The sequence below is a fragment of the Lissotriton helveticus genome, chromosome 4_2 (assembly GCF_964261635.1).
Source record: "Lissotriton helveticus chromosome 4_2, aLisHel1.1, whole genome shotgun sequence".
In the NCBI taxonomy this organism is placed as follows: Eukaryota; Metazoa; Chordata; class Amphibia; order Caudata; family Salamandridae; genus Lissotriton; species Lissotriton helveticus.
In genome coordinates this window covers 117,182,337-117,208,386 of record NC_136064.1, presented here as the reverse complement: position 1 = coordinate 117,208,386, position 26,050 = coordinate 117,182,337, and the positions used below count along the sequence as shown (strand labels likewise).

The 26,050-nt window shown below is 42.3% G+C and overlaps 1 pseudogene; it reads left to right on the top strand.

Annotated features, from left to right (window-relative positions):
- Positions 1 to 17,925: 17,925 nt before the first annotated feature.
- LOC144752275 (18S ribosomal RNA) lies at positions 17,926 to 19,627 on the top strand (annotated as a pseudogene).
- Positions 19,628 to 26,050: the final 6,423 nt, after the last annotated feature.

Here is a 26,050-nt window from a genome sequence, read left to right as displayed (position 1 = left end):
GGTATCCAAAGGAGCAGCTCTCAGAAGGCTAGCCTCTTTCCTCACCAGAAGAATTCAAAAAGTCCACCTCTTCCCCTGTACCTCCAAACCTAAGGAAATCATTTGTGGAGTAACCAAAGGACCATTGCTCAACCCCACCCACTTCAATACTTTTAGGACACCTCTGGCCAGCATCATTAAATTCAATGGACTCAACATAATATCCTATGCTTACAACCCGCATTTCATAATCTCCTAAGATACCATCAACACCAAGACCAACTAACACAACTGCATGACAGACATCGACAACTGGATGAAGGACAACTGCCTGAAGCTCAACATAATGAAAGGGGGGGTGTAACCCAACAGGATACGGACCTGGGTATAATGCGATAAGGATAAACAATAGTCCGGAACCTAATACTCCATACACTGATTTAATCAGTACATATTACACCATTTAGATATTCATTGGCGTTCCTCACAGATACGCTCCAAACCATAAATGAGCTAAGTTACTCAAAAACAAACAGTATCACTACAACACAAGTATCAAAACAAGGGAGAAAACAATGTTTAATTCATTGTCTCTATCACATGGTTGATATTTCACAATGTTTTCAATACTATTAAAATGACAAAAAGGTTGCCCAAAAGAGCGTGCACAAAAATAAGTGATTAAAGAAGTGTGCAGTGAATCAAGAAGAAAAGGAAATTCATAGAAAATAGACACAAATATTCACAGATTTTATATTGTAATTACGGTCTTCCAATTTTCCGTATCCATACAACCTGGCCCATAAAGCAATTGATAGCAACTAGTATCTAAATCAAATAAATACAAACAATCATATTAATGCGTGCACTTGTTCATAAATAACAGAAATGGGTCCAAGGTAGAATTAGTATCGTCGACGTTTCGACTCGACTTAAGGTCATCTGGTGATTTAAACCTGGACCATGCGAGTCTTCATCAGGACAAACCATAAAGGGCAACCAAGGGTGGAAGATAACCCTATGAAGAATAAAAAGGGGTGGAAGGATTACCCAGTTGTAGTGATATACCAACAGAACATTAAAGCCTAATGGGATTAATCGCTTACCCAAAGGTATGAGGCTGTAATAAGTATGCCTCCAGATCAGTCAAACAAATTGACCTGCAAAACATAAAGATGCATAACGTAGACTACTAATAATAATAGACCCGATATATAGATATCAACTCATAGGTATATCATAGTATTACCTTTTGGATTCAATCCTGCATCAGGAAAAGCTGACACATATTTCAATCAGCCGTTTCAGAAATTACTTCAATCCTTTCTCGACCTTGCTCAATATGGGAGTTCTGAGAAAAAGGGGAGGGGCTTGATCAAAAACTTGTACCATAAAAAGCGCTAACAGATAACACTACCTCCCAAAAGTATTTACCTTTGAATCGGTAGTCTCATTTAAAACAGCTCCTGTCCCATCGTGATCAGGAAGCATGTAACCGATAGCCTCATTTAACTCTGCTCCTGTCCCATCATGATCAGGAAACTGTCACAGAAAAAAGAGAGGGGAGAGGGACGATTTACTTCGAGGACAGTTCACTAGGGGCTCCCACCACCCTAATGTCCTCATGAGTCAGTGGCATAACGGACAGAACATCTTACCGTTCTGTTGTGGTAGTCGAGTCAAAAGATATCTGCTGTTTTCCTGTCGCCGAACGCGTCACATGACTCCTACTAAAAGACCCTTTATCATTGGACAAATAGGCATGGAGCTCAAAAAAGTACTAAACGCTCCTTCACCAAGCCTGGCAATTGAATCAAAGAGCAGGTAATGCGTCAAATGACTCCTACTAGAAGACCCATTATTATTGGCCGAGGAGGCAAAAAGCTCAAAAAAGGACTAAACGTTCACTCGCCATGCCGGACAAATAAATCAATGCGCAGTTAATGCGATTTAGTGGGTTTCAAAACCGGAAAGTTAGAAATATACCCTACTCCATATGAAATGTAGGATATAAAATCCATTACAAGTTATGAAATCAATTAGCCATTATTCAGCTACAGAATCAAACACGGGCGCCATATTGAGTTGGGAACAGTTAAGGGTGTCAAAACATGGTTACATCAATCACATATCATACTAGGCATTAATTCTCCACACAATATCCCCACAGTTAAAAAATCCAATACAAAACATAACGATATTGTGGGTGTGACATAATACAAAACATTGCAATATCATAAAAATTACAACAGTGTGATCACAATGTTTTAGTACAATGCGAAAACACAGTAGACTTCCACTTTCAAAGTGAAACCCAAGCTATATTCATGATTCTCAGCTATGGCTAAACAGGACCTAAAGTCCTAAGAGTGACACCTGTTTATTGATTTCCTCTGATTCATTTAATCCAGTATTCACTGTATCTAATGTATGTATCCATTTACACTCACGTCTGTTAAGAATGTCATGCAAGCCCCCTCCTCGTGGGTTGGCTGACACTTTCTCTATCACCCACCATTTTAGGCTGTTTTCAGAGTATTCAAAACGCAAAAAATGTTCCACCAGGGGAGCCCCCCTGGTGCCACAGCTGATGCGGCTCATGTGCTGCAAGATCCGACATTTAACTTTCTGTATAGTTTGCCCTATATACAGAAAGCCACAGGGGCAATGGATGGCATATATAGCCCCTGAAGTATTGCAGTTACTATGCACCTTCAAGTTGTATGTCCGGTCATTGTGAGTAAATACAGTACATTCCACTGTCAAAGGACAGGCCTTACATGTACCACATTTCGTATGCCCAACCACTTCTGGAAGATGCCAAAGTGTAGTTTGATTCACAGGTACTTTCATAGGTAACAGGGATTTTACCACATGCTCCCTAATGTTTCTACCCTTACGAAAAGCATGTAGGGGAGGTGCCATGCCCCCTAGTTCCTCGCTGATTAGGTGCCAATGTCGATTTATACATTTTTTGATGGCATTACTCTGGGTGTTAAATGTGGTGACACATACTAATCTCTTCTCTGGTGATTTAGGTTGCACTTCAAGCAAGTGTTCACGATGATTGTGCAGGCACGTTTACGTGCCTTCTTTAGTAGTCGGAGTGGGTAACCACGTATACCAAGTCTAGCCATCAAAAGAGAAGACTCATCAAAATAGTCCTCCTTTTTGTAACAGTTCCTCCGCAACCTCAGGAACTGTCCAAATGGCAAATTGTCCCTAAGGTTGCGGGGGTGGTGACTTGTATACCTCAGCAACGTGTTTCTCTCACTACTCTTCCTATGTAGGCTCGTGTATAGGAGACCTGCCTCTGTCGTAATTTTTAGATCCAAGAAATTGATAGAGGTTGCATCTGACTCAATAGTAAATTTAATATCACTAGACCGTCCATTGAGCCATTCATGGAAATCCCTGAGTCCCATATTGTCGCCCTCCCACAGAAGGAGGACGTCATCAATATACCTTGCCCATAGTAAAATGTTCTTCCGATATGGGTTCACAGAGTTCAGAATGTGTGTGTTTTCATATTCACTCATAAAGATTATGGCTAGATTAGGGGCAAACCTTGCCCCCATAGCCACCCCCTTAGTTTAAATATAATATTTACCTTGAAAAACAAAGAATTTTTTTTGCCACAGCTATTGAAAGCAATTCAATGATGAACTCAGTTCTTTTATTTAGAACATGTTCAATACATAGGAGAGCTGCCTGCTGAGGAATGTTTGTATACAGCGCAGTAATGTCCAGCGTTGATAGTAAGCATTTGTCACAGTCATATGGCCGACCTTCGATCAACTGGATAGTATGCATTGAATCCCTGATGTATGTGGGTGTTGAAATGGCAATAGGTTTTAAAAACACATCCACATATTTACACAGTGGTTCCAATAAAGACCGACAGCCCGAAATGATGGGTCTACCGGGTGGGGCCTCCAGATTTTTATGGACTTTGGGGAGGGTGTAAATAGTTGGCATATGCGGGTCCTTTTTATTAAGGAACTGGTATTCAAGTTTAGTGATTACCCCCTCTCCCAAAGCTTTATCTGTCAATTTAGTGATGGCCTCACTAATCTCTTTAGTAGGATATTTTTTAAGTAAGATGTAATTACCCTCTACCGCTAGTTGGGACATTATTTCAGTTTTGTAATTTTCAAGGCTTTGGACCACTACCTTTGTCGGCGGGCTTGATAACGATGTCATTATTGGTCTTCAAAGAATGTAGGGCAGCCTTCTCCTGTCGACTTATATTATAAGGGACATACTGCCGTTTGTTGTATGGATACGGAAAATTGGAAGACCGTAATTACAATATAAAATCTGTTAATATTTGTGTCTATTTTCTATGAATTTCCTTTTCTTCTTGACTCACTGCACACTTCTTTAATCACTTATTTTTGTGCACGCTCTTTTGGGCAACCTTTTTGTCATTTTAATAGTATTGAAAACTTTGTGAAATATCAACCATGTGATAGAGACAATGAATTAACCATTGTTTTCTCCCTTGTTTTGATACTTGTATTGTAGTGATACTGTTTGTTTTTGAGTAACTTAGCTCATTTATGGTTTGGAGCGTATCTGTGAGGAACGCCAATGAATATCTAAATGGTGTAATATGTACTAATTAAATCAGTGTATGAAGTATTAGGTTCCGGACCATTGTTTATCCTAATCGCATTATACCCTGGTCCGTATCCTGTTGGGTTACACCCCCCCTTTCATTAATAGTGACCTAGTGCAGCATGTCTGTGAGGATTGTATTTGTAAAAAGTCTGTGATGTTTGTAATTATTGTATTAATTGTGTAATCCCTAAATGTGGTTGGTGGTTGTCTGTTCCAAGTATTTGATTGTTGTTTGTACCAGACGATGTCAGATAAAGAGACTCTGTCATATAGTGATGACTATATTGACAAACTGTTAACAGAGGAAGGAGGTGGGACATTCACCACCAGTAATGCCATTACTAGTGATTTGTCTTTAAATGGGAAGATATCCAAAATAGAGAGACTTGAAAAAAAGCTAATTCGTACACGACTGCATGGTCATACTTTGGCGAAATATCTCCGCTAGAATGTAATCCCCAGTGGACTGCAGGTGCGGAACGAGCCAGCTATCTTCCTGGAAAACCCAAAATTTAAAGAAAACTTCAGTTTTGTGTCCAACACGTCTTCCAGACATTGGATGGTGTTGGGCATTGAAACTGCGGTTGAGGAGGTAGAAAGATTGACCAGGGAGATAGCTGAACTAAGGAAAGAGATCACTGACGATAAGGCCTTGGTGAATGCCAAGGAGGCCCTGGAGAGGCTGGAAAAAACTATTAGGGAGTTTGACATATACACCCAAAGCACCAAATTGGAAAAAGTTGCGAAAGATATAAAAGGATACGATAAAAAGATCACATATCCATACTTACAGGAGGGATACTTTGTAAGAGATCAGCGAGGAGGTTTGTCAAGTAGAGGCAGAGGGGGATATAGGAGATACAATACCTTCTCAGGTTCCTCTTTTGGCAGCAGCTCAGACAGTGACTCGTAGCGTCCCAGTACCAGTGCAGACGCCAGTTCCAATAATTCGGCCCAAAATCATCCTGAACAGCAAACTTTTTTGGGCGAGGACCAATGGTGGGGCCAGCCTGGGAGAGGACGCCCCTGGGGGAGACCCAGGGGGGGGCGTTCGACTCCTTGGAACAGAGGCACAGGGAGAGGGAGGAAGCAAATTTGATTCCAGCAGGATTCCCATGGCGAGATCCAGACAAGGCGCCAGCACTACAGGTGGTAGCGCATAGCCCTGAGAACCCTGTAATTAACATATCGGATTATCAACTGACACCAATTGAACAGAATGTTTTGGCAAAAGGTTTGTCTTTTGTGCCTACGTCAACACCTGATAAATTCAATCTGAAAATTGAATTACAACAATTTTTCAGGAAAATTTGTTGAAAACATTTTTTCTTGAAAGTACCTTATAATCCTGTTTTTTCAGGCAGTGGATTATGGCCTCAATCCAAGTTCAACCCTGCTACGCATTTGATGGATCACAAAATAATGGCTTATGAGCAAGTGGTCACACGCGACGTGGAAAAGGTAGTAAACAAACGGCAGTATGTCCCTTATAATATAAGTCGACAGGAGAAGGCTGCCCTACATTCTTTGAAGACCAAAAATGACATTGTTATCAAGCCCGCCGACAAAGGCGGGGCTATAGTGGTCCGAAGCCTTGAAAATTACAAAACTGAAATAATGTCCCAACTAGCGGTAGAGGGTAATTACATCTTACTTAAAAAAGATCCTACTAAAGAGATTAGTGACGCCATCACTAAATTGACAGATAAAGCTTTGGGAGAGGGGGTAATCACTAAACTTGAACACCAGTTCCTTAATAAAAAGGACCTGCGTATGCCAACTATTTACACCCTCCCCAAAGTCCATAAAAATCTGGAGGCCCCACCCGGTAGACCCATCATTTCGGGCTGTGGGTCTTTATTGGAACCACTGTGTAAATATGTGGATGTGTTTTTAAAACCTATTGCCATTTCAACACCCACATACATCAGGGATTCAATGCATACTATCCAGTTGGTCGAAGGTCGGCCATATGACTGTGACAAATGCTTACTATCAACGCTGGACATTACTGCGCTGTATATAAACATTCCTCAGCAGGCAGCTCTCCTATGTATTGAACATGTTCTAAATAAAAGAACTGAGTTCATCATTGAATTGCTTTCAATAGCTATGGCAAAAAATTTCTTTGTTTTTCAAGGTAAATATTATATTCAAACTAAGGGGGTGGCTATGGGGGCAAGTTTTGCCCCTAATCTAGCCATCATCTTTATGAGTGAATATGAAAACACACACATTCTGAACTCTGTGAACCCATATCGGAAGAACATTTTACTATGGGCAAGGTATATTGATGACGTCCTCCTTCTGTGGGAGGGCGACAATATGGGACTCAGGTATGTATTTCCATGAATGGCTCATTGGACGGTCTAGTGATATTAAATTTACTATTGAGTCAGATGCAACCTCTATCAATTTCTTGGATCTAAAAATTACGACAGAGGCAGGTCTCCTATACACGAGCCTATATAGGAAGAGTAGTGAGAGAAACACGTTGCTGAGGTATACAAGTCACCACCCCCGCAACCTTAGGGACAATTTGCCATTTGGACAGTTCCTGAGGTTGTGGAGGAACTGTTACAAAAAGGAGGACTATTTTGATGAGTCTTCTCTTTTGATGGCTAGACTTGGTGAACGTGGTTACCCACTCCGACTACTAAAGAAGGCACGTAAACGTGCCTGGCACAATCATCGTGAACATTTGCTTGAAGTGCAACCTAAATCACCAGAGAAGAGATTAGTATGTGTCACCACATTTAACACCCAGAGTAATGCCATCAAAAAATGTATAAATCGACATTGGCACCTAATCAGCGAGGAACTAGGGGGCATGGCACCTCCCATACATGCTTTTCGTAAGGGTAGAAACATTAGGGAGCATGTGGTAAAATCCCTGTTACCTATGAAAGTACCTGTGAATCAAACTACACTTTGGCATCTTCCAGAAGTGGTTGGGCATACGAAATGTGGTACATGTAAGGCCTGTCCTTTGACAGTGGAATGTACTGTATTAACTCACAATGACCGGACATACAACTTGAAGGTGCATAGTAACTGCAATACTTCAGGGGCTATATATGCCATCCGTTGCCCCTGTGGCTTTCTGTATATAGGGCAAACTATACAGAAAGTTAAATGTCGGATCTTGCAGCACATGAGCCGCATCAGCTGTGGCACCAGGGGGGCTCCCCTGGTGGAACATTTTTTGAGTTTTGAATACTCTGAAAACAGCCTAAAATGGTGGGTGATAGGGAACGTGTCAGCCAACCCACGAGGAGGGGGCTTGCATGACATTCTTAACAGACGTGAGTGTAAATGGATACATACATTAGATACAGTGAATACTGGATTAAATGAATCAGAGGAAATCAATAAACAGGTGTCACTCTTAGGACTTTAGGTCCTGTTTAGCCATAGCTGAGAATCATGAATATAGCTTGGGTTTCACTTTGAAAGTGGAAGTCTACTGTGTTTTTGCATTGTACTAAAACATTCTGATCACACTGTTGTAATTTTTATGATATTGCAATGTTTTGTATTATGTCACACCCACAATAACATTATGTGTTGTATTGGATTTTATACTGTGGGGATATTGTGTGGAGAATGAATGCCTAGTATGATATGTGATTGATGTAACCATGTTTTGACACCCTTAACTGTTCCCAACTCAATATGGCGCCCATGTTTGATTCTGTAGCTGAATAATGGCTAATTGATTTAATAACTTGTAATGGATTTTATATCCTACATTGCATATGGAGTAGGGTATATTTCTAACTTTCCGGTTTTGAAACCCACTAAATCGCATTAACTGCGCATTGATTTATTTGTCCGGCATGGCGAGTGAACGTTTAGTCCTTTTTTGAGCTTTATGCCTCCTTGGCCAATAATAATGGGTCTTCTAGTAGGAGTCATTTGACGCATTATCTGCTCTTTGATTTAATTGCCAGGCTTGGCGAAGGAGCGTTTAGTCCTTTTTTTAGCTCCATGCCTCTTTGTCCAATAATAAAGGGTCTTTTAGTAGGAGTCATGTGACGCGTTTGGCGACGGGAAAACAGCGGATATCTTTTGACTCGACTACCACAACAGAATGGTAAGATGTTCTGTCCGTTATGCCACTGACTCATGAGGACATTAGGGTGGTGGGAGCCCCTAGTGAACTGTCCTCGAAGTAAATTGTCCCTCTCCCCTCTCTTTTTTCTGTGACAGTTTCCTGATCACGATGGGACAGGAGCAGAGTTAACTGAGGCTATCGGTTACATGCTTCCTGATCACGATGGGACAGGAGCTGTTTTAAATGAGACTACCGATTAAAAGGTAAATACTTTTGGGAGGTAGTGTCATCTGTTAGCGCTGTTTATGGTACAAGTTTTTGATCAAGCCCCTCCCCTTTTTCTCAGAACTCCCATATTGAGCGAGGTCGAGAAAGGATTGAAGTAATTTCTGAAACAGCTGATTGAAATATGTGTCAGCTTTTCCTGATGCAGGATTGAATCCAAAAGGTAATACTATGATATACCTATGAGTTGATATATATATATATCGGGTCTATTAATATTAGTAGTCTACATTCTGCATCATTATGTTTTGCAGGTCAATTTGTTTGACTGATCTGGAGGCATACGCATTACAGCCTCATACCTTTGGGTAAGCGATTAATCCCATTAGGCTTTAATGTTCTGTTGGTATATCACTACAACTGGGGAATCCTTCCACCCCTTTTTATTCTTCGTAGGGTTATCTTCCACCCTTGGTTGCCCTTTATGGTTTGTCCTGATGAAGACTCGCATGGTCCAGGTTTAAATCACCGGATGACCTTAAGTCGAGTCGAAACGTCGACGATACTAATTCTACCTTGGACCCATTTCTGTTATTTATGAACAAGTGCACGCATTAATATGATTGTTTGTATTTATTTGATTTAGATACTAGTTGCTATCAATTGCTTTATGGGCCAGGTTGTATGGATACGGAAAATTGGAAGACCGTAATTACAATATAAAATCTGTGAATATTTGTGTCTATTTTCTATGAATTTCCTTTTCTTCTTGATTCACTGCACACTTCTTTAATCACGTATTTTTGTGCATGCTCTTTTGGGCAACCTTTTTGTCATTTTAATAGTATTGAAAACTTTGTGAAATATCAACCATGTGATAGAGACAATGAATTAAACATTGTTTTCTCCCTTGTTTTGATACTTGTGTTGTAGTGATACTGTTTGTTTTTGAGTAACTTAGCTCATTTATGGTTAGGAGCGTATCTGTGAGGAACGCCAATGAATATCTAAATGGTGTAATATGTACTGATTAAATCAGTGTATGAAGTATTAGGTTCCGGACCATTGTTTATCCTTATTGAAGCTCAACATGGACAAGGCAGAAATAAGTTAAAACGTAAAAGTTCTCCATGAGACGCATCATGGTGGATTTCACATGTATTCCTACCCCTATTGGCCAGACTAGAAACCTGGGCATCATTTTGGACTACAAGCTAACCATGAAGACTCAGATTAACTCTGTCTCCTTGTCCTGCTTGTTTTTACAATGCATGTTACATAAGATATTCACATGGCTCAAGATGTACCATCATCCAGGAACTCATTTCCAGCCAACTGGGATCGCAGCTCACCTCTTCCTATGATAACAGACCATACAGAACACTGCAGTCAGACTCATTCTGGATCTCCCTTGATGAACCCACATTAGCCCCTACTTCAAGCAACTCCACTGAATGCCTGTACAGAGGAAAATTAGTACTATTGAGTTGGGTAACAATAAACATTTGTTATTCAGTGCCCAGAAACCCATGTGTGAACGCTCACTTTACAAATACACGTTATGTTATGCTAAAGGACACCAGTTCAAGCTACTGAACCATGCATACAAGACCCTACATAACTACAGATGGGCCTACTGGAACCACCACCTGAACTTCAATCAGCCAACCAGACACCTTTACTCCATGTCTCTTTCTCTGACCCTCATCTCTCGCATCCAAGGTAGCAGATGCAGAGGGCACTCCTTCACCTAGCAGTAAAGACAAGGAATGAGCTACCCTTTCATCTATGGACGTTCCCATCTCTTCCAGAATTAAAAAAGTCCCTGAAGACCTGGCTATTCGGCAAAACAACTGGACCCTGCCAGCACCTAAATACCCTCACAGACGACAAGTAGTGCTTTACAACTCGATTGACTGATTGTAAAAACCTCTAAAATTCTTAGTCAATTTATTTGAAAACAGGTGAGTGTCCATTTTATTTTTTAGATTGTTTCTTAGAAGGAATGACTCCTTCAACATCTCTGATACAGTTCTATCACCGTAGGCAGCCCGTGATGCATTGTATTATTTCATGAATGTATAGGACTTTTGAGCAGCAACCCTTAACACCTTGAATGCTACAGCTGGGTGCTGGTCTCCCTTAAATCCCATTGTTCATGATGAGCAGTGTACTGCATGATGAGCTGAGCTCGTCATGAGCATGGAAGGGGTTAAGAAGATGAAACAGGATGTTAAGTTTAGAGTTGGTATGCCAATACAGCAGAGCAGGCAAAGATATTCATTAGGACAGAACACACACAAACAGGGTAAGGGATTGTACACAGAAGGCAAGACAACCCTAATGTGTATAAATAAGAAATCGAGCCAATAAAGGAAACACATCGAATGACTACAAGGTTCTCCACTGGTAAACCTCAGACCTTCATACAGCATAAGGGAAATTCAACATTTCTGTGCAGGTACATCATATAGATAATCACCCTAAAAGCCACATAAAATGGAAAAACATACCAGATTATTTATCTGCACCATGGACACAAACAGTTCTTCTACTTACATGCATTTGACCAACAGTATGGAAAATATGGAAAGTATTTAGATGTATAAGTATTTAGATGGATCAAATGTACTATTCCGAAATCTACATAAGCAACAGTAGGAGGATAATTAAACAGCTGTTAGATTTGCAATTCCTTCTCTGGCATAGGCAATCATTTGGAAAGAACTATACTAAGGAGGGGACAGATTTACTATTCCCACTCCATTCTGGGCAACTGTAAGAAAATGTGGGTCTATGTAGGAGCCAGATTTACTATTTTGCTACTCAAATGTATGCAACGAAAGGGAACATGTTCGGCTGTTGACGGGTAAGATGTAGTATTCACGCTCCACCTTCGGCAGAAGTGACAAGCCATTCTGGGTGGTATGTAACGTTTACAACGAAATTTTTACAACGCGCTACCATTACAACGCAGGCATTACCACGCATACCATTACAACGCATTGCGCTGGGGGGCGCTCTAGGATAAAGAATACGTTTAATTTTCTATCCAACACCTTCCCTAGTGTCCACGGGGACTGGAGTTGGAATAGAAAATTATACTTACCACTATCCAGCACCTCTAAGCGCTATGCGTTGTAATGGTATGCGTGGTAAAAACCGCGTTGTAAAGGTATGCGTGGTAAAAGTATGTGTTGTAACGTCATACATCCCCTGTACAACAACAAGTACAAGGCTAGCATCAGAGAGAAAACAGCTGCACGTAAACTAGCATAGGTAGGCAGTGAATAGGACTACACATCATAAGGTTGGTAGTAAAGCATGGATTTAAGGTTAAACTAGAGAACATGCAAGGATGGTAGGACCTATATCAATAACAAGACTGGAAAGCAAGGACACAAGATACTACGAAATGGAAACACAGAAAAAGGGGACATAAACAAGGAGTAATGGATAGGAGACTGGGGAGCAAATACAAGAACTACAACAGAAACAAAAATAAGAAGCAATGATCACAAAAGCAGAAGGAATAAACCGGGAACAAATCAGAAAAGGAGCAGATCACAGTCTGCATCTGACTGTGGAAAAAAGGCAGAAAAGGGAGAAAAGACAATGCAAGGCAGGGCTAGGAGAAAACCTGCAGCAAGCACACTCGGACAGGAGATACCCTTGGCTGAAGCAATGCAGGAAATGGTAAGAAAAGCAAGCAACACAAGATCTGGTATACAGAGGTTCAAAAATCTATACAGGTACAAGGAGTGCAGGCAGTAGAAGGTTATATGCAGATTTAGGAAGCAGCAAGCCCTGGATGGAAACACATGATTAGGCTGCACAGGAATAGCAAAAAGTATGTAAAATTCCTATCTCTCACAAGTCCTGGAAGAAAGAATCAGTTTCAGTTTCATCAACTTTTATTCGATTATAAAATTTGTATAATCATAAAAAGTACAATTTTATAAAGATCATTAAGTAAAACAATAAGTAAAAAGATCATTTACATAAGACGCTTATAATGTTAAGAAACGATTTTGCGACGGGTTATTATTACTGATTTTAAGAAAGTCGCTACCAGTTTTGCTTCATGTGCGTTTTTCGGTGTCTGAAGATAAGCGAGTGCTGGGTATGTATGTCTATGTCCACTTAAACGGAGGAGGGGCAGAATCCATTTTTTTCTTGCTGGACTATAATATTTACAGAACAAGATGACATGGACCGTAGATTGTTTGGAAAGTCCGTCACAAGGGCAACATGTCAGGTTTCGGGACCAGTTATTCAGTTCAGGAAATGAGACTATGCGGAAGAAAAGGTCGAACCGTAGTCTTGTCAATAGGAATTTTTCATAGTTCGAAAGAAAAAACGTCAAGTAGGGCTGCATCAGTTTCTCTGGCTGCAATATGCGGATTTTTTCATTTTGTGTTTTAACAATCTCTGCTTGGTTGCGAAGCTCTCTTAGATGGCCCATGCAGAGTTCTATAAGCTGTTTCTTTGAAATGTCTTCTATTGAGGGTGGTTCAAGAAAATATTGCTCGCGATCTAGGTCTTGGAGAAATTTATGGATGTAGTTGAGCCACGGTATTTTTCTCCAGTGTGCTAGGCCAAGGCATTCAGTGATAAGGGAACGTGTTATATGGCTTGCGGGATTACACCATATGCGGTGCCAGAGTATGAGAGGCTGGCATCGTATGGTGTCTGTTACATATTCCATGCCCAGCTCCCGATGTGTTGATAGAGTCGGGGAGCTTTGGGGAAGGGCTAGGATATATTTAATAAAAGCGTTCTCCGTTACCTGGAGTTGGTCAATGCATCCGTGGCCCCAAATGCCTGCTCCATACGTGGCCACACTATGGCATTTTGCGTAATAAATCGTTAGCAGTTCCGCTGGAGCAGGTTTTCCAAGTTTTCTGGAAAAAGCACTTAGTGCTGATACTGCTCGGCGAAAGTTGAGGTTCCTGGCTTCAATTGCTTTGTGCCAGGTCATTGTATCTTCCACAAGTATGCCCAAGTAAGGGTATACCGATGTTTTTTCCAGCTTGTTATTGTTAATAAAAATTGATTTTGAGGCACCCCGTTTTGGTCCGATAGTCATTGTGAAAGTCTTTTTAATGTTTACTTTTAGACCCAGGGAGTCCATGAATGCCACGTATTTGTTCAGCTGTCGTTGGAGTTGGTTGGGGGTCCGAGCCAGGATGACCGAGTCGTCGGCATACAGAAGGATGGGTATCGGGCGGCGTGCTATCTGTGGAAGGTCCTGGCTCCCTTCCAACATGGCCTGTTCAATCCCGTTGGTATATAGATTGAACAGGAAGGGAGCCAGTACACACCCTTGCCGTACTCCTCGTGATATTTTGAAGGGGCGTGATAGTTCGCCGCCAGTGCCATAGCGGACTCGGCCTTCAGCGTTGGTGTATAATTCCCTGAGAAAGGCTAGTAACGATGGATCCACTCCAAGGCTAGTCATGGTCTGCCACAGCTTTGCATGCTGAACGCAGTCAAAAGCCGCGCTCAGGTCTACGTAAACCAAGTAGATGTTGCCTCCCTTCGCGCGTGTATATTTTCCGGCCAGGAGGATCAGGTTTAGGGCCTGTTCCACCGTCCCCAACCCCTTCTGGAAGCCGTATTGCAGGTCTGTGATGGTGTTATTTTCCTGGGCCCAGGATTGTAATCGGTCCAGGAGTAGTCGACCTGCAATCTTGCCCGTGGAGTCCAGAAGGGAAGAAGAAAGAATCTACTGCTGAGTAACAGCAAGATTTGTGCCACTACTGGGGTCTCTGTGAATACCTGGCAAACAATTCAGAGATCAGTAGTCTATGGAAGCAATCATAGGTTTTCTAATATGTCCAGGACTGAAGCAAAAAGCAGTGAAAGTCATACAGTGACTTTGAATGAGTATTAGTGGAGCTGCAGATTGTCCATGTACAGAACCCCCAGAAGCAGAATGATGGAACTGTAACAGTGTCCCTATATAACTATTATACATTACTCTACTTTTTGATTAGGTTTTTTGAGAATTGTGGTTTAAAATGCACCATTTGGCCACATTATTTCAAGATTACACCAAGGGGAGAAACATATTTCCTCCCCACCTTGACTCCAACTAAATGAGTCCCAGGCTTCCTTGCTATTCGAGTTATGGTTCACAGTAGAGGTCATTTTATTTTTTGGGTTACTTCCATACCAAGATTTCCCCTTCCTGGAACAAATATGGGTGGTCTGTGCGGAGGATGCACACAATGACCGTGTTAGTGAAATTAAACAAGGTCATGAGAAAATGAACTGCCACTGGGAGAGTCTTATCTGCTACAAGCCTTAAATCAAGCAATCAACTGTCCCCCACAACCCACCAGTTATATAGTGAGAAACCTGCTAAAGGGGTAGTTAGGTCCTCTCCACAAGGATAGTCATGATATACTACAGACTTAGGATAAAATGCAACTTAAAATAATTAAAAATATAAATACAGCAAATAACCACAACCAAAAAATCACACACTGAGATGATTATTATGTGCAGGGGTGTGAAATTATAATTAGGAATGTTTCAAATTATGTCTGGAGAGATATTTACCATGCCCATGTGGGTGGTGCATAATGTGCCATGCCAGCGTCACAGGTGACATTTTGTACTTCATTCATTATTTAAGGCTGTTAGAATTCCAAGCTGCCCTTGAAGTCCCAATTAGGCTAATTTGAAGCTTCAAGCCCAGTCAGGGCTCGAAGAGGCCAAGTACATTCTATTAAATGCCCCTGCCTCTCACCCTGTAAAAACAGATTTTAAGAATGGGCAGCGGATTTCCTATGTAGTAGTAGGACAAAAGTGACCTGTAATCCATCTGGTTGCTCTCCTCAGATAGCGCAAGGGTCTTATCAGCCCTATACAAGCAATCAGATGGGCAATGTCTGCTCTTGGTTGGTTGGAAAGCTCAGCCTGGACCATAGGTCCTTGGCTAGCGTTCATGCCCTGGACCGCCATGTCACAGTGTGTCTGTGTCTGGGGAGAGCTCTCCAGGTTCACTGGACAGAAAAAACCTGACTGAGCCCAGGGTAAGGGCTCTGGTGGGCTCAGGTGAGGACTCCTGGGACCTGGGGCACATGCACTGGTTACTGTGTTGCAAAGTCTGTGGCATGTGGTCCCATGTGTTCAAGTATGGCTTACCTGTTTGATCAGTTTAAGAATATGTGACTGGGCAACATGTCAGAAATACGGTTAGCTAGAAGCCTCTGTCTTGGGCTGTATTTTCTTGCCTGCTACCTTGCAAAATGCTCAGGGTGGGGTTCTACAGACACAGTAGGACTCCATTGCTTGGATGGGTTAGGATGCTCTGATCAGCTCATGGGTCAGGTCTCTGGCTCACTCAGGGGTGGAAGCCCAAAGCCCAGAACTCCATTCTGGAGCCCTGATATGTCACAAACTGACCAAGACGGACAGAAGAGGTGTGGCGCCGCGGCCAGGGCGACTGACGCTGGAATCTGGGGATCAGGGTTCGATCCCCGGCTTCGGCGGCAGGTTAGCCCAGCACCATGTGACTCTGGGCAATAGCTTGCTTAATCTTCCCGATGGCCCCCAGCGCCTAGAGACCCTAACGGGTGATTGTGCGCTATACAAATGTGGATTATGGTTCTACATGCACAAGGGGGGCTCCCCTGCTTGGCCAGGTTAAGAAAGTCTTACCAGGCCTCAGGTCAGAGCTCCAACTGGCCCAGTGTAGGAGCCCTGAAATCAGAGCTCCATTCTCTGACCCATCATGTCTCAAAGTGCACAGGACAGGATCCTAATGGATTGGGAAGGCTCAAATAGGAAGCTTTGACCCGCTCCTGCATCAGTACTTCACTTGGCCCTGGGATGTAAGCCCCATCCTGGGATGCATTCTGTGGACTGTCATGTCGCAAACTGCCTGGAAAGAGGCCCCACTGTGCCATGAGGCCTCCCCTGCTGGAATGGATTAAGAATCTCTAGCTGGGCTGCTGGTTAGAGCTCCAGTAGACCTGAGGGAGTAGAATTCTCAGACCCTGGACTCCCTTTGCTGGTCTGTCGTGTTACAGTGTTACTTTCAGTGAGGTCTCACTGGACTAGGCAGGCTCCCCTGCTTGCCCATCTTTAAAACCTCTGACTGAGTCCCGGCTCACAGCTTCATATCATTGAGTGTAGCTTGGTTTCACGTCTGGGCATTGCCTTCACATTTTTAGGTGTTGCACTGCAGTACACAAAATATGAAGACTGGAATGATTGAATGAATCTAAACCATTGGTAACACATCCAAGCCCATTGCACGTGGGGTCTCTATTGCACAAAGAACCAATGGATGGAAGGAATGGTTGAATTAATCTCAGCCACTGGTAATCACTCATGTTGTGTTTTTTGTGGATTACAAGATAGGCAACTGGCCTTCCTTTTGCTTAATAGGGTTAAATAACTAGGGATCTGTTTGAGGCCTAGTTACACTCTCTGGGTGGTGGGAGGTCCAAGGCCAGACTACCCGAGACTCCTAAGAGCACAGGTCCTTGGCAGCATTCCAACTTCATGACACAGGAAAATCAGGCAGGGACATGAAGCTGGCATACAGTGCAGGAAGGCCTGCTCAGGGGTAGTCTATCCAGCACTTGGCTGCTATTTCAAGAGAAAAGCTTCCACCTCACACAGACTGCCCAACTTGAAGATCTGTCTTTCATGGTGGACAGGGGGTCACCTAGGAGAGTGAAGATCAATCAGCCAGGCAGCTTGTGTATGCCCCTTGAAGTCTGACCAGAGTGGATGGATATGGATGGCAAACATCACGAATGCCACCAGAAGCTCAGAACAATTGATCTATGGGTTGTCCCTGCTTCCAAGGATGGCACCACCATATCCTACCTAGGCTTTATCTCAGCCCATTTTTCCCTTCAGTTGTTGTCAAGCGAGCAGGGCCTGCCAGTGCCTGTGTGACTGCCCGGTCCACCCAGCTCCATGCAGGAAAAAAGAGAATTCTGGTGCAGGCTCTTCAGGGTTGTGATGGTTAGTCCACGATGGCCATGTGGCTCCTCCTCCTGTCCAGCAGGTACAGCTATCTTGTTGATCCTTTTAGAATCATGTGCTTGTCTCATAGTTTAAGCTATGCACATGCACATACATGCATCCAATACAAGAAAACTGCCAATGACTCATTAAATAATTCATTGTTCTTTTGATCGCTCCATCTTTTTTTTTTCTTTTCTTTTTCTTTTTCTTTTTTATTCAGAGTTTTATATAGCGCGAACTAGAACCAAACCGAATCAGTTATCTTGACGTGATTCCTCTTGACTTGATTAACAGTGGTACTTCCAGAGCTAATATATGCAGAGAAATGCTGACCTCCCAGGATAGATGTGTTTATTAGAAAAGGTCAATCCATGAGCTCTCAACTGCTTTGGTGATCCTGGACTAGAGATGATAATACATTAGGGTTTCTGCCTTATTAACTTGCAGTGGTACTTTCTGTGCATAGCATGGTGACATGGGTAGCAGCGAATCAGGTTTCAGTTCCAGAGAGGGAGCCTGAAAAATGGCTACTACTTCCGAGGAAGGCAGCAGGTATGCAAATTACTCACTCCCGACTCAGGGAGGGTTTGATGAAACATAACAGTTTGAATGAATGGACTTTAAATACATTAATAATGATCTATTAGAGGCCAGGTCTGGTGACACCAAATGTATTAATTTCAGCTCCAATATTGTATATGAAAGTTGAAGCAAAATAATTGTTGGATTTTTAGATTGAGCTGGTATCTGCTGTAAGGTGAGTTGCTACGTGTAACAGCCTCTGTCTCTAAGTGCCCTCTTGATGCTCTTGACTAGGTGTCCTGGGGATGCAAAGACGTTTCTTTGAAAAAAATTGACTGTTCAAAGGTGGTCAGTTGCCTGAATATTTCAGCTTGGAATAATTGAATAGGAACTTGGTACTATTTTGTTGAATTCCAGAACTGGGGCCATGCATAAGAGTAATGGCTTTGGGAATTCATATAGTGTCACTGGAGGTAATAGTTTGGACTAGTGAAGTCAAACCAAATCAAAAGCATTTGCTAAGAGTGTTTTCATTAATCAAGAATGAAAGTCGGAGGTTTCAAGTTGATCAAATACTGTCATAGCTTCCACCATTAACCATGCTGACCATCTATCTATCAGTGCTATTCCCATGACCTGCAGACCAGCTTCTGAGAAACCAAAGTTGCAGGGTTCTGAGAGCTCAGGCTGCAAAGCTGAAGTGTAAAGGAAATGATGGAAGGGCACTACCAAGACTGGAGCCTGTGGCATAGTTTGACTCCACACAGACAAATGTACCTGTGCGCAGAAAGGACTGATAGATTGATAGCTCTTTCTTGATTCTGTGGGTGGTGGTGCCTGTCCGTTCTTGGGTGGTGAAGTGATTTGTCTTGCTAATTCTGATAACCAACAAGACTGTTCCATGTTAACTAGTTATGTGACCCCCAGTGGTTGGCATTCAACTTCTTAGAGTGACAAGTGGCATTCAGCCCCTCATGATCAAACGTTAACAGGCCTGTGATGCCCTTAGATATCTTGGGCTGCATGTGCACTGCGCTTAATGGATCAGCGTCTGTCTACCCTTTGCTGATAGGTAGGGTAACTAGTTGAACCCAGTTCATGGTAAGGACTGGGGATGGCAATTATTTCCCATAAATGTAACATTCCCAGCAATAGCCTATGTTGATTAAGTACATACCGTTTGTCTCTGTTACCAATTAGATGGCTTTCCGAGGTCTTAGAGCAAAATGCATCTTCGCATCCATGAGCAAAGGATTCATTTTTTACCAAGAAAGTAGCCTCAATGCATCAGAACATGAACAACAGCTGTCAGCAGCTGTTTGTGCTTGCTAAGTTTGTTGATCCTGTGCTCTTGATGTGTCAGAGTGCATGGCTACTCTGGTCATTGGCTGTCAGGGTTCTGGGCACTCTGGACACCTGGTTGGCAAGGATGATCTGGTTGCCAGCTGTATGACCATAAGACTAAAGGGCTGACCAATGCAGCTAACTCTGACTTATGCGCACCCTCAAGGTTCTGCAAGACCAACTTTTTGGAGGTATACTAGTCAAGGAAAAACAGATTCTCTGGCAGGCAAAGGAGGCGAGGGAGTTTGGCTGGGGGTTTAACCTTCCCTAGCTGCCTAGGTCTCTGCTCAGGGAGGTGGAAGGCACCGACCTAGGGCATCCTAAGCCTTGGTAGGGATCAGTCCCTACTAAGGGCAGGGTGGCTGCAGACCGGGGAGTACCCTTGTACCCATCTGAGGAGTAGAACACGGATGGGTTCCCTGTGAAGACACAACCACTGGGCATTCCCACCTCGCTTGACCAGGGCAGGGTAACATCCCACCAGGAAGGAGTGGGGCTGCTGATCGGGTGAAGGCTAGGGTTTCAGGTTTTCAACCTTCATCAATGAAGTTAAATCGCCATCCCGGTGGCTCCTGCAGGGTTAATAGTTTTAGTAATCCCCAACGAAAAGTGGCAAAGCCTTGAATGTATCCTGGGAGGCCTGGCAGTCCAGGGTTTCAGGCACCAGAAAGAGGCACTTCCCTTCCCGGGGCATAGAAGCATTGAACCAGTGTAGAGTCTGGGGCTACTGCAGGATTTTAGATATCCTCAGTGAGAGGTAAGCAAAGCATTTACCTGGGAGGCCAAGTCCCTAAAGGTCAGGGTTCCAGACGTTGGATAGAGCAACATCCCTGCCAATGGCAGAATGACATACAACCTGGGAGGATATGGCTCAACATATACAGTATCCCCTGTGAGGGGCTTGTTAATCCATGGCTTTCTCCTGCCAGCCTGCAGTTTGAGCCCCTACCTAACCCGAGGCAGGGATGTATATTACCCTTAAAAGTTTGCCAGGTTTTAAGAGGTCCGCCAGTTAGATTGTCTGCCTCAAAATCATGCACTGGTTAACATTTTACTAGTGACATTCTATTCTGAAGGTGGATCCAAGCAAAGGACAAGTATGGGTGTGTCAACGCAATAAACAAAATCACAAGGTAAGCAGACCTAACTTAAATGTTCCACATCCATAATCGTTAGTGGTTCTCTAAAACACAGATTATACAGTTGAAAATATTTTCGATCATAATCAATTGCAGGTCATGAAATTTAGGAAAAAATATGGTAAAAAAGAACTTTTAGTTACACAAATTCCTGTACTGGTTAGGTGGACTGGTTGAAGGGCCAGACTAAAGGAGATGTTGTGCACTCCCACCATAACTTGAATCAAGCATCACCTTTCAGGGGCACAGCAGAGGAACAGAATCAATTGTTGATGCCAATGGACTGATTGTAATAAAGAAAGCAAGTCAGTCCTTATGCACCCAGTGTGCTTAAAGGGCATTGTGCAGCAATATTTTATTAGGCTGAGCTAGTTCTAGAAACAGAATACCTACAATTGAAATGATACCATGGTGCCGTGGCTTAGGCGGCGGCGAGTGATGGCGCATCCCCTGTGAGCTCCGTGACACGGCAAGCCATTGAGGATTTTAACGGAGCTCGGAGGGACTTATGGAGTTTTTGGCACGCATCTCCGGCTGCATAAAGATGTCGGGAGGCTGGCGCGGACCCTGATTATAACCGGCTGTGCTTCTGGACTCTAATATTCACGCCGGTAATTTTCTCCGTTTTTTGGACGCGGGCGGCCGCCATTTTGTTCCCCGCGTCTGTACTAATTGTTGCTCAGCTTCATTTCTTAAAATATGCTGCTGTTCCTGCTATTTGTTTATCGCGTATCCACTCCCTGCTTTCACTCTACTGTGGTGTAATTCGCGATCTGGATGTCCGTTTTCTATGAGAAATTGCCTATTTTCTTGCCTCTGACCTTCATTATGTGGTGATTACGGCCGCCATTTTGTTGATGTGCTGAACATGCCAGTTTCTTCTTTTACTGGTTTTTGGGGCTTCTGCAATGATATTTTTGTCTTGGACTCTCCACAAGCTCGATATGTTTAATGGCTGTTGCTGGACCACTTAACTCCTACTTTATTCTTCATACTATGTATACACTCTTTCTCAATACTCGACTTGTGGTGTAAATTGTGATGAACTGAAGCCCCACTGAAAGATACATTTTTGTCACCAGCCACTTCTGCATCTACATTGCGTTGTCACCCTTCTCAAGCTTGGGTCCTGGCACTAATGCCTGTTCTTCACGTTTTGTAGTGCCCATTGCTCTATTATATCACGCAATTTGCCTTTGGAACATGCTTTGACCATTTTCTATTTTTACCTACTGCTCCACATCACCCTGGAAGATGTGTGCCTATTCGTGACTCTTTTCTCTTTTTTAAAATAGGAAGTCGGATTATACTACAGGGTTTTTCAACTGCCCGTCTCTGTTTGCCTCATGCCTTTACCTGAACTGAGCATATATTTGCTACTACTTTTTTATTTTCATTTTTTTCATCATTTTACAGGCTTCTGTCTGTGCCTGTACTTTCAATTGAAGGATTCAACATGTCTCATGATCCTGGAAATTCGAAGCATTCTGCCACTGGCACCACGATGAAGCGACCAAAAAATGATCCGCCATCTCCCGTTTCTTCGCCGAATCACGTCCTGGATTCTATCTTAGAAGAAGTTTGTGGTCTCCAACCCTTCATGTCAGCCACTAATGTCAAACTATCTCAGATTGAAGCAAAATTGGCGTTTATGGATGGCAAAGTTCTGGAGTTGGAGCAATGTGTCAGCAATATCCAAGATGTCTCCTCCAAGATCCCTTCTTTGGAACAAGAAATTCACAAATTGAAGCTTCACAGGGAGGACCTTGAAAATCGCAAGCGGAGGAACAACCTACGCCTTTACGGTCTTCCAGAAAATGTTGAGGGGACTGATATGGTGTCTTTCTTACAGAAGTTTCTGATGGATCTTCTAGACCTCCAACCTTCGACACATCCTCTTAATATCCAGAGAGCCCATCGATTAGGCCATCTTCAACCTACTGCTTCTAAACCCCGTGGTATTATATGGCTTTTTCTTGAATTTACTGAACTAATGACCGTGTTGAAGGCTGCTAAAGCAAAAAGTCATCTTATATGGTCTAGTCACAACATCTTTATCTCTCAAGATCTCTCTAATGCTACGAATGCTCGACGCAAAGAATTTTTGAATCTCCGTCCTCAAATGAGCCAATTGAACATCCAGTATGGCATGCTTCATCCATGCTTCTGTAAAATCACGCACAATGGTCTTACTCTCTCTTTTGATGACCCGCAGAAGCTCCAGTCGTATTTGCAGTCTGTATCTCCTTCTGGCATGGACACTAATGATTAATACACTTTTTTCTTTGTTGCTTCCTTTTTGACTTGGGCAGTTGTGTTCTCTGTTCTATGTTTTCCCTCTACACTCCTTTTCCCTTATGTGTTCTCTGTTTTCTCGAGGTTCTGTTTCTTCTTTCATTCTTTGTCCTGCTCGTAGGGGTTCGCTTCCTCTTCGGCGGATCCATGCTCCTGCTACTCTGGTTCTTCTCTTCTCCTCAGATCACGCTCTCTTGCCTTGATCTGTTCACTTCTATCCTACTACTCTTCTATCTCTACTCCCTTCTTCTTTTCTCTCTCCCTTTCCTCTCCTATTCTTCCTTCTCTTTCTCTGCGTACCTGTTCTCACATGGTGTGTCTCTTTATGGGTTGCTCTTTTCTTCAGTGTATTTTCTCATGTCTTGTACTGTCAATCATGCTTCGATTCCTCATGAAACTTTTGGAAGTTTTGGTATTCTCAGTTATATTATTTTTCTACCTTCCCTTTACATGGTCTGCTTTTTCTTTCTGATGTTCCCCTGAAGTGTTTCACATCCTTTCGTGTATCACCTCCCTTACTCTCCATTATGTGTAAGCTTGTTTCGTGGAATGTTCGTGGTCTTGGAAACCCAGTTAAGCGTCAAAAGGTATTGTCTCATCTGTCCAAAATCAATTCACATATTGTTTTCCTTCAAGAAACACACTATACTGATTCTGAATCTCTCAAATTAAAGAGACAATGGGTTGGTCAGGTTGTTCACTCTGCCACTTCCAACAAAAAAGGTTGTGTTGCCATAATATTTCATAAATCTTTGTCTGTACAAATTGTATCTACTCTGATGAATTCGGTCGATGGGTGATGGCAAAGATTGTTCTACAAAAAAAAACCTTTGTTCTTTTGAATATTTATGGCCCGGTCAAACCTGATCCTCCTTTTTGGAACAGTATTAAAATTCTACTTTCCTCACTTGATTGTCCCAACGTGATTGTTGCTGGTGACTTTAATCATGGTTGGACCCCTTTTCTGACAGGTTATCTAAATTCAAATTTAACCCCAATAAAACACACAAAGCCTTTCAATCTGCCATCACCTTTCGACCTTTATATGATGTCCGAAAGACCTGTAACCCTGATTTGCTTGAATATACCTTTTACTCTAATGTGCATTACACGAGGTCTCGAATTGATTATGTTCTTGTCAGCAAGTATTTGTTGCCTTCTATTCAAACTTCTGATATAGGTTCTATTTTTATTTCTGACCCTGCCCCTGTTCATGCTGTATTTGATTTCTGCCGCTGGAAATTAAACACTTCTTTATTATCTGATCCTGTTTTTGTTACAAAGGCCACTGCTCATATAGATGAATTTTTTACTTTTAACAACCCTATAGATACTAGTATTCCTAATAATTGGAACTCCTTCAAGGCTTCTTTTCGTGCTTTTGTTATATCTTTTGTGTCCCATAAAAAAAAAGGCAACACGAAAAAAATATGAGGATCAACTTAGTCATATAAAGGAGTTGGAACACACTTACTTCACTTCTAAATCATCATCTGCCCTACATCAACTCATCAAAGCTAAGTCGCATCTCAATACACTGGTTAGGACCGAAGCTTGCAAAGTACTTCTCCAAATAAAGTCCAAATATCATGGGGGTCAAAATAAAGCAGGTCATATGTTAGCCAACTTTTTAAAGATCAAATCAAAACGTAAAACGATTGGGCCTATTCTGAATGAGTCTACTAATAAAATGGCTTCATCGGATGAGGATATTGCCGATGTTTTTCATACGTACTACCAGTCCCTTTATTCGGATGGTACCTTCCCCTCTACTCAGAATTTAAATAATTTTTTTTCAGGCCTTCCTCCCCGACCTTCCTTGCCTGACGAATTTCATGCTCTAGAAGCTGATATTTCCTCTCAAGAGATACTTAATTCAATAAAATCACTAAAAAAGGCCTGATGGCCTTACCGCTGAGTTTTACACTACCTTTTCCTCCATTTTTGTCCCCCAGCTTCTTAAGGTGTTTAACTCTTTCATTGCAGATGCTAAAGCCTCTGGTTCCTTTATGGACGCATTAATTGTTATCATTCCTAAACCGGATAAAGACCACTCCTATTGTAAGAATTATCGTCCCATTTCCTTAAATAATTACGATTGTAAAATCTTTGCAAAAATTCTCGCCACCCACCTTGAAAATATAATTCCCTTATTAATTAAGACTGATCAGGTAGGTTTTGTCAAGGGTCGATTGGCATCTGACAATGCAAGAATGTTCGCTAATGTTATCTCCCTTGCCAAAAAATATAAATCTCCTCTAGCCGCCCTTTCCTTAGATGCCGAGAAGGCCTTTGACCGTATTAACTGGCAATTCATGTTTGCAACACTCCAATGGTTTAGCTTTGGGCCCTCTTTTATTTCTTTTGTCAGACTATTATACTCTTGTCCCAGAGCTAGTATTTTTGTTAATAACCATTTTTTCAAATCCTTTCCTTTATCAAGAGGTACTAGGCAAGGTTGTCCTCTCTCCCCTTTGCTTTTCATTCTCTGCCTTGAACCCTTTTTAGAGCGTATTCGTGTTAACGCACAAATTAAAGGCTTTCAGCATAATTCCCATGTCACCAAGATCTCAGCTTACGCTGACGATATACTAATGTACATGTCTAATCGTATTGATTCCCTCCCTCCCTTTCTGGATGAAGTCCTACTTTATTCCAGTTTCTCTGGCTATAAATTGAATCTGTCCAAAACTGAAGTACTGTCTTTGAACTCCTCTTGCTACCAGTTCATGTTTGAGGGCACTGAATTTGCTTGGTGTCCTTCTAAAATTAAATATCTTGGCATGATGCCCTTAAGCTCACATTTGCTGCTCTAATCTCCAAACTTAAATCTCTTTTACTTACTTGGTCTCCTTTATTTTTGTCATGGTGG